The following is a 14,049-nucleotide window of genomic DNA, read 5'->3' on the forward strand; positions in this document are numbered from 1 at the left end:
AATGTTTTCAATTCAATGGGCTTTAAACTTTATCTTTAAGTTCCATTACTTGATTTCCGTAACTGCGCAACGTAATTCGTTTTCTGAATTTGACTCGATTGTTTTTTTGCACATGAATGATATTTTTCACAGATTTATTGCGTTTACTATTAAACAACGATCATATTCTAAGAAAAATGGCTGTTATGCTTGACTGCTGCCACCTTTTAAAGTTGTAATTTAATTCTCCTTCAAATAAATTTAACGGAATCGTTTGATTTCATATTTTCAACAAAACGAATAATTATAGCTGGATCGGAAAATAACGAATTGCAACACTTGTAACGCGCGATAAGTGAAGTTTTGATGTTTATTTAAATTAAATAAAAATTTTATCAAATGCAGTAATACAAAGAATGAAAGGTAAACTTTTATTTATATAATATAAGATTTAAACTAATTTGTTGTTCTCTGTCAATGTTTTTCCAAAAGTTTCCAATTTGAATTCTTTAAACGTTTTCTTGTTTTCATATTAAGTGTTTTAAGAATATGTATAAGAATATGTTTAAGAGCATATTAAGAATATGTTCAGATTATGCATTCAATCTGCAACAAATGCCATACTTTGTTTGGAGAATTATAATGTAGTCGCAGTGAATTTGCTTGATATAGTTTAATCACGCTAAAAATTTCTGTAGCAGAAACATTGTATAGTTTTTAGTAAATATACTATTTATTAATATAATAATAAGAATATGATATAATAGTATCAGAAATCCAAATAATAATATTAAGACTTATGAAACTAAATTAATACTTTGTTTGGAGAATTATAATGTAGTCGCAGCGAATTTGCTTGATATAGTTTTATCACGCTAAAAATTTCTGTAGCAGAAACATTGTATAGTTTTTAGTAAATATACTATTTATTTATATAATAATAATAATAAGATATAATAGTATCAGAAATCCAAATAATAATATTAAGACTTATGAAACTAAATTAATACTTTGTTTGGAGAATTATAATGTAGTCGCAGCGAATTTGCTTGATATAGTTTAATCACGCTAAAAATTTCTGTAGCAGAAACATTTTATAATTTTTAGTAAAAATACTATTATTAATATAATAATAATAATAAGATATAATAGTATCAGAAATCCAAACAATAATATTAAGACTCATGAAACTAAATTAATTTTTCCGTGAAAAAAATTAATCCAGTTTATTGAGTCTTACTGGATTAATTTTTCCGGGGAAAAAATTAATCCAGTTTATTGAGTCTTACTATTAGAGAGAGAAGAAAATGTTTATAAATATATACACCTTTTTAATTCCTTTATTGTTTTGAATCCTTATTATTTAATCGTGAATGCGTGCAGCGCATTTCGAAAAACAATCACTACGAAATCTCGATGCATAAATTTAATTTTTGAAGTCGCCTTTTTCAGCCAGATGTAGAAAAACCTCTCTTATGTTTGCAGTAGTTGCATTCGAAAGCATTTCTCGTTCACGGCGTAAGTTGAAACGAGATGAAAACAAAATTCGGTTGTCTGCCAAAAAGGAGCTCTGAATTTTTATGTCCACAAAAAATATTCTTGTTTTTCCTCGCTTCTCTTTGATGTTTTTTTTTTATTATGAAAACAGCAAAATTTCTTTTAAAACTGGTAAGATATTTTAACTTTTTTATATTTTTGAATAGATGCATAATTACTGAATTGAATAGTGTGTATGAGCAAATTTCGAATTCATTACTATGATTTATATCTGCATATAATTAAATAATAAATATGCATAAGCGTTTGTGAATTTGTCTTCGTGCCAATTAGAAGGCAAACGGTAGCATTTACAGCTACGAAATTTAATGTTGGTATATTTCGAACAATGTCTGTGCACCTCAAAACCCGATTTTCGAATTTTTGATAGATATTTTTTAACTTTGAAATTTCCCCATAGGATTTATATAAGATCATTGTTACAGTTTAACTGTATATGATTTAAATGTTAATGTAAGTTTTAAATGTTAATTGAATTTTTTTTTCAAAATTTTACATGGGATTTAGTAAGTTGTTACGCTGATTGCTTTGTTTTTAATTTTAATTATCTTTTTCCTATTTTAAAATTTATTCATATTATTCATATTAGATGATTGTTAACGTTTAATATTTAATTTTTATTTGTATTTTTATAACGGGTAGTAATATTAACTTCATTTATTTTTTAGAGCTAGGTACGTAATATTCTGAACTATTAGTTCTGATTCCTTCTGTAAACCTTATCATGTGTCGGAGTTAAAGTTCCTACCAATGGACATATTTTGAAGGTTATTTTCAGTATTTAGCACTTAAAAGAGTGCTATTGGAGTGAGAAAGAAATTTTTAGATATCTTTCCTCTTTTTCTTCGTTTTCCCTGTTCTTCATTTACGTAGCATACTGGAAAAAAAATATTCAATAGTTTGTTGCATAATTAGCAAGATGGAATTTTGGAGATGTTAAGTTGTTTCTTTCATGGTATGTTCAGTTGAAAATAAAACTGTTCATTGTTCAACTGTTCATTGTTCAACTGTTCATTGTTCAACTGTTCATTGTTCAACCGTTCATTGTTCAACTGTTCATTGTTCAACTGTTCATTGTTCACCTGTTCATTGCTCAACTGTTCATTGTACAACAGTTCATTGTTCAGCTGTTCGTTGTTCAAGTGTTCATTGTAAAAGTGCATAGTAGTTAAATCAATTTTAAATTTCGATTTTATTGACATTTTGCATTATATCCCAAAGTTTAACCACTTCTACTTTTTAAATAAACAAAATTTTTTAGAAAGGATTTCGTTAGTACTTGTAGTTGACTTACATAGTAGTTGATTTACATAGTAGTTGATTTACGTGGTAGTTAAATCAATTTTAATTTTTCATTTCTTTGACATTTTGCATTGCGACCCAAAATTTAGCAGCTTCTATTTTTTTATATAAACGAAAATTTTTAGAAAGGATTTCGTTAAGCAAATTCTTTGTGTTTTTTGCATAATTTTATATCAATATGCAAAATGTTAATTAACATGAAAAATAGTAACTTCGGCATTAATCAGTTATCTGCAAAAAAAATTTGAAAAATTTAAATTTAGAAAAAATATATTAAAATTTTTTTAGGGTTCATATGCAAAACCAAAGAAATGTAAACACCCTCAATTCATTTTATCAGAAGTAATCAAGGTTGCATTTTTTTGTTTTACTTTTTTTCTCTATTCTATACTTTGTTCAGGATTTGGAGTCATATATTTTCGTATGTTTTAGTAACAGGATTTATCGTCATATATTTACTTGCATTTTATATAATACTGCTATACAGTTGGATGAATTTTAGGTTTTCGTGATAAGATATTTGTCTGTATTATCTTCGGTATTTACACTTAATATAATTCTTTTTCTTAATAATAACATTTCATATTTTTGCGTGTCCCAGAAACGAAGAACATGCCATGTTCTTTTTATACACAAAAACTTCCTTTTAATATTCGCGTAAAAGAAGTCTCACAAATTCGTCATGTTTCAATCCGAAGATAAACTAGGAAATGTCACGTGGAAGACATTTTTAGTTCCTTCCGTTCACACCAACAAAAGAAGAAAAAAACTTGGGGGTGGTACTTGACAACGGAAATAAAGAAATATGAGCCAGTCCCATTTAACAAGACAGATGGTACAAAAAGCATGAGTTAAAACCGTTTAAACTATTTTAGTCCCTTTTTTTTCTCCCCTTACCCATCCAAGGTATAGCGAGGACATGATAGGAGAGAGTAGCAGGTCCCCTCCACCGACAGAAGACAGCTGTAGACGTCGACACTCCGGTGATCTGTCCCCACTTCGGTGAGAGGGAGGACAACTCTAATGAAGGTTTTTTTTTTAATATACCTTTCGTTTCTGGAATAGTTTCAAGTATGGGGGGAAAAAGATTCTATTCGGTGAGGGAAAAAGGTAATTTGCGGATCAAATGTGAAGATGTTTTCAGTCGTCGTTTTTTATTGAATTGTTTATCTACCACGGTAAAGTAAATAGCTTTTCCTTATGTTTATGGAAGGAAAATTTGTTAAATTATGTATTAAAAAAACATTTAAGATCCTAGGAATCCCACTGAGTTTAGTTTTAGTTTAGTTTAGGCCCTGTTTAGAACTCTTCGACTTTCCTGATATCCTATAGCTATTACTTAGCCCATATTTATCCTAAGTAGATTTTTCCGACTGAATTTTTCAAATATATATAAAAAAATTAATGTCTTTGCAGATGCATTACTTGGACTGTCATATAAGCACAATTCTCGAAGCTTGTAGAATTTGGGCAAGCTATAAGAGTGGTGTCTAGATAAAGTAAAGTGGCCATGCATAACTTAATAAGACCGACGACTGCATCACCTGGGGGAAACCTGTAAAGGTAGCATTCCTATCTTGAAAATTATTGGTAGGTAGAATGGATTGATAGGAAGAAACAATTGGGAAAAAAAACTCGATTTAGTACCAATAGACACAGCATATGTGTAAATGCTAAAATAACGAACATATAACACAAATATCCGTTAAAGTACCAAAATAAAATGTATTATTTCTCAAATAACCAAGATAATCCGCAAACTGCTTAGATATTCTGCACATTACCAACTAAGCACTCGTTGAAGTTTAAATAAGATCTCAGCTGAAATAAGGTTTATGTGAGGTTGTACGGTTCAACCTCGACCCCTCTTTCCTGCATTTTCCGTTTTCCCATATGTATCGTCTTGTTTTAACAGTCCCGTCACAAATGCCATTTTATAATGTTAATAATACCCATTTAGATCGTTTTTGAAACTAGCAGATCCCAGTTTCTATCGTTCAGAAATTCCACTTCAAAAAAAAAAAAAAAAAAAAAAAAAATTGAAGCTTATTTGTTTTGAGAAGTAAAACAGTATATTCCGATGCTAATATTGAAGAAAATGTAGAATTGTTACAGTATGGGTAAAACGCCTCAAGTAACAACAGGTTTGGTGTTTATGCAATAGTCGATAAAACTATTGAAACTCGTAGTGTTATCGGTTCAAGAAATGGTTGCTGAAGCTAAGAAACGTAAAGTGGAGATCGAATTTAACGCAACCAATTAACACTAACATTTGCGGAACTCTTTAAAACAATGACGAATATTTCGTATCTATTCACGCGAACTTTCAGAAACAGCCACCTGCAACAAAAGCCAAAAATGCATTGTTTCTGCTCAAAAGAAAGAGAACCAAAATTTTCAAATATTTTAAATAAATAAATATATTCAATCATCCTTCTTTTACATCGTATATATTTTTCAAAAAATTACTTAATTTTTTTCCAACTAAATTTATATATATATATATACAGGTATATATACCCAAGTCAAAATTCTTGATGGTTTTCCATTGATGGACTGACATAATCTTGATGGTAACCATCAATAATTCCATTATGAACCATTATATTTTTGACGGTAACCAACATAATTAAGCATCACCCCAATGTAGGAATTCGGACTGATGTATGATGGTCCAACACAGGGTTGGCAAGATTTTGCCGCAGGTGGAAAAAACCATGGTAAATACCGGTAAAAACCGTCCTGGCAAAAACAGGTTTTTGCTAAGCAAATTGGCAAAAAGTGGCAAAAACCTATATTTTCCAAGATGAGAGGACAAAAAACATTTTTGATACAAAATTATTCCTAAAATTGAAATATATACTATAAATATAAATAATTACAAAAAAATTAACAAAATTATTATTCCATAATTAAATGATAATGTAATAATATATCATTTTAGTAGTTTAAAACATTATTGATTGGAAAATTTGTGATTATTCTTTTTTTTCCAGTGAAATGAACTTATTTTAAATTAATATAACTATAATTTAAAGCATAAAATATCTATCAATATGTGTAGTTAGTTATTGTAAAAATAATAATTTTTTATAATAAATAATAATATTTATTTATTTGTAAAAAAACATTTATTTTAGGATTCTAAAATGAAAAGAGATCACAAACTTTCAATCTTTTAAAAATTATTACCATTATATTAATTATTAATATGTTAAAAATAATTTTTTCATGTAATGTATCAAAATTATTATTCCTTATGATTGATTTAAATTTGTTTCAAGTATTTTGTAATAATATTTAATCAGCAATTTAGATAATTTGGTTTTTGCCGGTTTTTACCAGTTTTTGCCGGTTTTTACCAGGTTTTTGCCAATGTCCTGGCAAAAACCCATTTTTGCCGGCAAAAACTCCAACCCTGTCCAACATAAGAATAGCAACTTGTTTTGATGGTTTGTTCATGTTAAACCATCAGAAATTTCCACCACAGTTTCTTGGAAGTCAAATGTTGGAATGATCATGAACCACCATCATCCCCAATGTAAGAATTCGGACTGATTTTTGATTGGCCAACATTAAAAAAAAATTGTTTTGATGGTATATTCCTGCTGAATCTACAATACTTCCCATTAAAACATCATGAAAATGTATAGTTGGAACCACCACGGATCATCACGGATTGTTGGTCTATGAGAATCAAACTTCTCTTGATGATTAACTGTCATAGTATTAAAGTAGCATTTTCTATCATGAAATGATGGAAGTTTGCTGGTATATCAAAAACCATGAATGCATAATAATGGAAGATGTCGGATCATGGTGACCATCAAGTGTTGTTGGACCATCATGACATAAACCATTAAAATGCTTTGATGGGACCATCAAGAATTTTGTCACTATTTAAAAAATCAAGTGCTACAATCAAACACTCAGCACATGAATTGATTAAATCAACCATTTATCACTTTATTAAAATCTAAAATGACAAAAATCAAACGGTTTAAAATAGTTTTACAGTTGGTTGGTAGAACGTGAACAAAGTTTTGAACTTTACCGATACGGAAGAAGTTTACGTGCGCATTACCTCGGTAAAATGCGGATAACTGATTCTGCTCTTTAAATGAGCAGATGAGTTCATTCTGCAGATTAACTAGGCAATGTACGCAGTAACGGCTTTCGAGTTTCAACTCTAACATATAAACTTCGTATATGCTTCACTTGTGGGATTTAACTTGTCTGCTTTGCCAAAATATCGAGAATGAGCCTTCACTTTATGAAGGTAGTGGTGATCGAATGTAATAAATCACAGCTTACTGCAGCAGGTAGACAAAAACAAAAATTCCTTTTCATTTTTATTTTCATTTCATTTCCTCTCATCTGTAAGAGAACGATGTTATGTAGGGGCATAAAAATTGTGCGTGACTGTTTTTTTGACTTCCATTAAAAACGCACGAGAAAAAAAATTCCTTTTTTCATGGTCGGCTATGAAGATATCTTTTTCTAGCAACGCACCAACCAGACAATGCACATTTAATAAGAAAATACCATATTTAAGATGTCATCACTTCAAGTCGAAATATTACAATCATAATCGTCATAAGTTCTAACAGCAGAATATGTATCATATTAAATAAAACTAATAAATAATATCAATCATGTAAAACTGAAATATAATATATATCACTTGGTAATAAATAAATAAATTACGTGTCACCCAATATTTTAATCGAAAGATTTAATGCGTAAAAATAGTTTAAATTTATATTGTATGGGTGAAAGTGTTGTACCTTACACTAATTTTAACTTTTTATTTACATATTTTGATGCAGCGGGTAATAGATAATTCAATTAACTTAGAAATTTCATTCCAAATGCATTATATACTTATCTATATTATAATTTTTTATTTGAAAAAAATCTGTCATACCCTCCTGATAAAAATTTTTTTAAGAAAAATGGGATCAAGGAATGACATGGTGTTTTATCTTGGATTATTGGATATTTTTCCTTGAATAAACTCGAATGAGTGTTATTTAAGGAAAAATATCCAATGTTATAAACTTGTATTGAGTTCTTACTTTTAAACATGTTAGTTGATTGAATTTGGATGTTTATGCATTGTATGTTTTTCTAGTGATATAATTTTTTGTGTCCGAATTCTGTCATACACTCCAGAAAAAAGGTATTTTTTTAAAGTATGAAATATAGGTTCTTGATACAACGCTGTGTTAGGATCATTGAATATTTTTTCCTGTATTACACTCATTTTGAGTCGTTTTCTTCAAATCTTGTTAGTTAATTGAATTAAGATATTCATGTGAGTAAAACATATCTAATATGTAGCCTACATAAGCTGTAAAGATTCACGTTAATCATAAACGTAGTGCCAAGCAATATTTTATTGGATTATTTCAAATACTTGTAGATTTTCTAAGAAAATAAAATATTATAAATTAGCCAGCTCTCGGAATTTTTTACAGTGCATACATTTGATTAAATATTATGTTCTCTCTCATTTCATTAAATAAAAGAAATACTCTAAATAATAAGTTACAAAGGAAAATAAAAGCATTTTCAACAGATTCCTCATTTATAAAAAGTTTGAATATCATAGGCTTACATTCTATCTTGCTTATCTAGCAAATATATTCCATTATATTTTCTCTCTCGTATTTTTAATTATTTTTTTCTTCTCGATACCAATGATTTATTGTGTATTAGACGACACATTATTTTGTCACTTTTCTCCCACACTTGTGCCTGATTCTCAGGAGGTATAATTAGTTTTTTTGAAAATCCACTTTCGGAAATGATTAGTAATTTTGCAGGTGTTTATTTCATGAAGCAGGTGATCGCTTGCTGTGCCCTTCATGATCCGTATCAAGGTTGCCTTCCTTCCCTTCCCTAAATCTTTGCTTCAATTGTCTCCTTCATGATTCGCTTCGATGGGTTTTACTTTTCTTAGTAAAGAAAAAAAAAATCATAATTTATTCATGATCATAATCGGTGTTATAATATCGGGGATAAATTTACAATACACATAAACATTCACCTTATTCCCGACTGTGTTTGATATGTTCGTATTTGTTTCATCTTCCGGTAGAAGATTCAGGTAGAAGAAAGACTAAATTGCTCAAATCCGCATCTCAACGATCAGGTAATTGCTTATCCATATAGGATATTTTCGCAAAGTACTTTTTTTTCGTTTCTTCATTTGATATTTTAAAATATGAAGAACACATTTTTTTATAGCAAAAGCACGACACAAAAATTAAATTCAGAACAATTGAGTATTACGAGTATATATACAAACGAACCCGGAAAGTCTAAAAAGAAATAGTCACCTCAATGCTATGACGTCAGAAGAGGACCTCAAGACTTCCGGTAGAGTTCGTTTGTTTGTTTTAGGATAGATGGTGGATAGACATTACTGTTTTTGATTATAAAAAAAGGAAAAAATAGTTTAATAAACAAAGAGGCCTAGCGAGAAATTTTATTTTGAAGACCATTTATGAATTTTGTAAAGGATCGACAATCAGTTCCACTCCGGGACCGAGAAATTCGTTGAAACCTCTTCACTGTAATACTTCTCCACAATGTGGCATTGTACACACGCTTCTGATAAGACAAAATTCAATTGTTCTTTAAGGAGATTTGAATTTTATTACAGGAAGAGTTTCTTTATGTTCTTTATCCTGAATTTAAGATTTTTTTTCTTCTTGTTGAAAGAAATCCCAAGGTTCCCAAAACATGTCAGCACATCTTATGCGCTGGATTTCAATCTTTTAGAGATGTATATTTTTGCCCACGATTTCATTAATCTCTGTCTTAAACTCCAGCTAGCTATTTTTAATATTTGATCTCAACAGATTCTGGAGTAAATAATGATAGTTTGAAATACAATGTTTAAGAAGGCCAAACTTACTCGCCTAAACTCGTTGTACTTTTTAAGCGAATTGAAAATTTTTGAACATCATTATAAAATTCAGTTATCCAAACGAAATTCAATATAAAAAATAAATTTTTAAAATGGTTCATTATTTTATTTAATATTAGTAGAAAATTTTTTGAATTGTTGGGTCTTAAAATGTTTACATCATTTTAAAGAAAGTTGTTGTATAAGGCTAAACACTCAAATTGTGAATGAAATCGGTCGAATAGAATTTTTAAAAATAGTTTAGAAATAGAAATAGTTTAGTCAGGAACTATTCTACCAATTTTGTTAAAAAAAAAATAATTTTTTTTTTTGCCTTTTTAAATTGAATTCTTTACAATTATGTAAAAATTTGTAAACCTTACTATTCAAAATATTTTTGGCCATTATTAAATAAAATAATAAAGAATAATAAACAATCATTACCTATTATTTTTTACTTGAAATTATCTTTTTATAAACGAATGTTATAAATTTGAGCGAGAATTTTTCAATTCGCTTGAAAATTTCTTGAGATATGACGAAATGCGCAAAAAGTAAAATTAATATTAAGGGAAATAAACAAACAAACAAACAAGAAATACTTTGGATACCGGGATCACGTGGTTCATAGTGGTAAAAATAAAAGCTGTTAATAATAAATTTACACAAAAGAAATAAAATTTTCATCTGCCTTCCCGATCAAAACTATTATAACCATATTTCTCATATTGCGGCTACCTCCTGCCCCATTTTAAAAATCGAAAATCAAAACGAAAGTACGTTTTTTGTACATTCGTAACATATCGTCTGTACTAATTGGGTATAATATGAAAAAAGCACAACTACTTCCACTTACTAGGAATAACATTTACCTTTTAGTTTAATTAATAAACTGAGTTTTAAATATGTTTACTAAATTCATAAACTTCGGTAAGACAACAATATAAATTATTTCCAAAGGAACTAGACTAATACAATTCCAACCTGGCGAGTAGCGACTTATAAACAAGACACTTCGTTTGATGCTTTTACTTGTTGCTAGAAATCAGGTTCGCAGAAAATGCTGTTTACTAGTTAAATTTAGTAGGAATAACACGATCTGTGACGTAGGCTATAGTATACCCAATTATGGGATACCTGCAGGTGACGTAGTGTGGGTCTCTCGATCCTGATTGGTTGTTGAAACGGGGCATTTCTTTACGTTAGCAACTGCTCTTTCCATTCTATTTCGAGTAAGTCAAGTATCAATTCTCTTAAGTGACACATTCTAAATTCTTTCTCAAAAATTTCTATTCGTTCACCATTTATTTATACAGAGACTTAACACAAAGACAGGCGCGAAACCGTGGGGAATATAAACTAATTAGGGATCGAAGTTGCCAGGTACACAAAACAAGAATATATCTCGGTTACAATAAAATACATAAACAAATAATTAATTTAAGTTAAGTAAACCCCGTAGAAGGGAAATAATTATATTTAAACTAATTCGATGTGTGATACAGATCTGTATTTAATTAATTAATCATTAATTAACATTCTAACTTATGTAGAGAAACTTAGCTCGACTTTAATACGCCATTTTGCTGATACAGATGAGCTGTCACTGACGTCACAGGTCACATGTGTTGTTATGAGAGTTCTTCTTGAAGTGCAAGTACTCAATTAAAATCATTTTTAAGTAGAGAAGTCATCCTGCAAAGAATGGTATAAAATTGACAAAATAACTATTGTTTGAATAATTAGTTCTAATATATTGCAGAAAAAGTGCTTGTTTTTAAGCGAAATGTTTTTGCCAGGAAGTTATTAAATTGAATTCGAATGCGCATGAAAATATGCGTTTTCAGTAAATAAACAAACAAATAAATAAAATTCTAAAAGTGAAAAAGTAAATAAAAAACGTGAAAAATTGTTGCAACTGTGCACCAAAATTTTGTTCAGTGTAGCATGTGAAAATCCGAACACTAGATCAAAAGCTATTCAGAGTGTTCTGATTTTCTTACGCACTGCACACATTTTTTTTTTTTTTTTTTTTTTGAATATATAAAATTTACTAACGTGAACTATTAATAAAAATATAGCTATATTCAAATTTTCTTAGTCTAAACGATGAAAAGGTAGCTTAAATGAAAACATTTTTACAAAATTTATTTGGAATATACTACAATAATTAATTTTTCTGTAACACTTTTCTATTTAATTTACTATTTTTTCTGTTGGCATTGCAATCTCATATTTCCTTCATTCGGCGTTTTAAAAATATCAGCTATTTAAAACTTTTAAACACTCAAAAATGTTCATACCTAAAAAATTTTTTTTCATTCTAAAACGATATTCTTTGCTTAAGGGGCATGAGAAAGGGGGAAGGATGAAGTGTGTGCGGCATCCAAAAGGGTGAGAAGCAGAACATCAATTTCATACTCCCTCTAAAGAAAATAAATGCGTAACACGTGTGGTTTTTTCGCCAGATACCCAATAACTCTATTTTTAAAAGTATTAAACGATGCTGAAAGCTTGGCATCGCTGTTTCCGCCAATTTCAGTTTCTGTTTCTGAGTTCCTGTTTACCTGCCGCAATGATAAATAATTTCTTTGTAAGACTTTTGTTCCAAATTCTAATTAAAAGGCTTGTAACTTTAATTTCCTGAGGCGAAAATGATTGAATGTGTACCCCCCCCCCCAAAAAAAAAAGAAAGACCATAGCAGGGTAAGGAAGGAAAAAAAAATATTAAAGAAAAGTTTTGCGCCTAAACATGCATTTTCTTTGATATTAAAAATATTTTTATTTAAATTTTATTTTTTTATTTGCCAATTTTATTTTATCACTTAAATATCCATCGATTAGTTATTCATTAAAAAAATTATTATTCGTTTCCTTGATTTTATATTTGACGTATTTTCTTAACAAAGTTTTTGCTATTAGTAAAATATTATAAATTACTATTAAAAAATAAACACAAAACTATCCATGAACCACGTTTTTGTTTAAACAGAATTCCAAGATAGCAAATGCCGCAGATGTTGTTTGTTAAATAATTGAAAAAAAAAAAAAGAACCTCTACAGATGTTGTCTGTTAAATAATTGGGGGAAAAACAATCTAATCGTCTGCAGTTTAATTCACAACAGTGCTTAATAACTTTCGAGAAAAATTCATTTTACAAGTATCACTAATTGTAATTTTAGAACAATTTTTAGCATCGGGGGCTAAAAATTGCTCCTTGCTCTCGTTTTTTAAATTTCTTTTTTAGAGTCATAAAGGAGTCATGACTCATAAGAGAGTCATAACACAAACAGACACTACACAACCTTTTCTTTTTATTATTATAGCTTTTTCTGAATACTGCGAAATTATTCCACCAAGTTTAAGTGATTAAAATACCTATTAATTTTATTGTTCCATAAATGTTCCGGATGTTTAAGTTTCTGGGATTTAGTAATTGATACTTGTTAAAAATTCTCGGATATAATAATTGATGCTTGTTTTGCGAATTATTTCACTGGCCTAATGAATTTACAAGCTACATAAAAAACCCAGTTTACTCTCAATTTTAATCGCGGTATTTCTTTGGATAAGACAATGCCCATTAAATACTAATATTTCGGTTCATTTCGTAGAATATACTTTAATTAGACAAACTGGAGAGTAAAATATTTTTTTTCACTTAAACTGTTCGTTAAATATGATTGAGGAGTTCACTTAGTTCAACTGATTCTTCGTAATTGAACAAAGGAGGAGAAATATTAGTTCACAAGATAATAACTTCATATTCACGATAAAATATATGCTTGCAGTTCAGAAAATAGGTTCTTAAAAAAATTCAAATATTATGATGAATGCATTGCAACATTAATAATAATGATTGCATTGAACGTTATGATGAATTCATGAAATTCAAACATTGTGATCATCCGTCTATTCATGATTTCTTACGTTTTTTCTAAGCAATTTAGTAAAATTTTTCTATTAATTTTACGTCAAAGTAGATGGTTTATTTTTTTCATTTTTATCTGTACTTATTACAAAACGTAATTAAAAATCATTGGAGCTTATAATAGTTAGATTTTTTACGTTTATCTTAAGCGAATTAGTACCATTTATCCATTAATAGTTCTTTTTAGTGCACAGCTTTTTTTCTCATTCCAATTTGTACACATTACCAAAATTAATTAAGCCTCATTAGTGTCAATAATAGTCTGACGATTTTTCACGGTTTCCCTAAGAGAATCTCCATTAATTTTACGTTTTAAAGCGTATATTTCCCTTAAAAGAATAAGTATCTTTTCTCCATTAATTT

The 14,049-nt window shown here is 28.9% G+C and overlaps 1 protein-coding gene across 2 annotated transcripts in view; it reads left to right on the forward strand.

The window, feature by feature from the left end:
* The window catches only part of LOC107439670 (uncharacterized), a 71,927-nt gene that overhangs the window by 25,540 nt on the left and 32,338 nt on the right, over positions 1 to 14,049 (forward strand). The window contains exon 1 of one of the 2 annotated variants that reach the window (XM_087149452.1): positions 1,475 to 1,647. The exons of the other annotated variant lie outside the window; for it this stretch is intronic. The gene's annotated coding sequence lies outside the window, so the exon portion shown is untranslated. Of the gene's footprint in view, positions 1 to 1,474; positions 1,648 to 14,049 lie in introns of those variants that run through there. 2 annotated transcript variants of the gene reach the window in all.

The sequence above is a fragment of the Parasteatoda tepidariorum genome, chromosome 1, assembly GCF_982258835.1.
Source record: "Parasteatoda tepidariorum strain Cologne lab strain chromosome 1, Ptep-v5.0, whole genome shotgun sequence".
In the NCBI taxonomy this organism is placed as follows: Eukaryota; Metazoa; Arthropoda; class Arachnida; order Araneae; family Theridiidae; genus Parasteatoda; species Parasteatoda tepidariorum.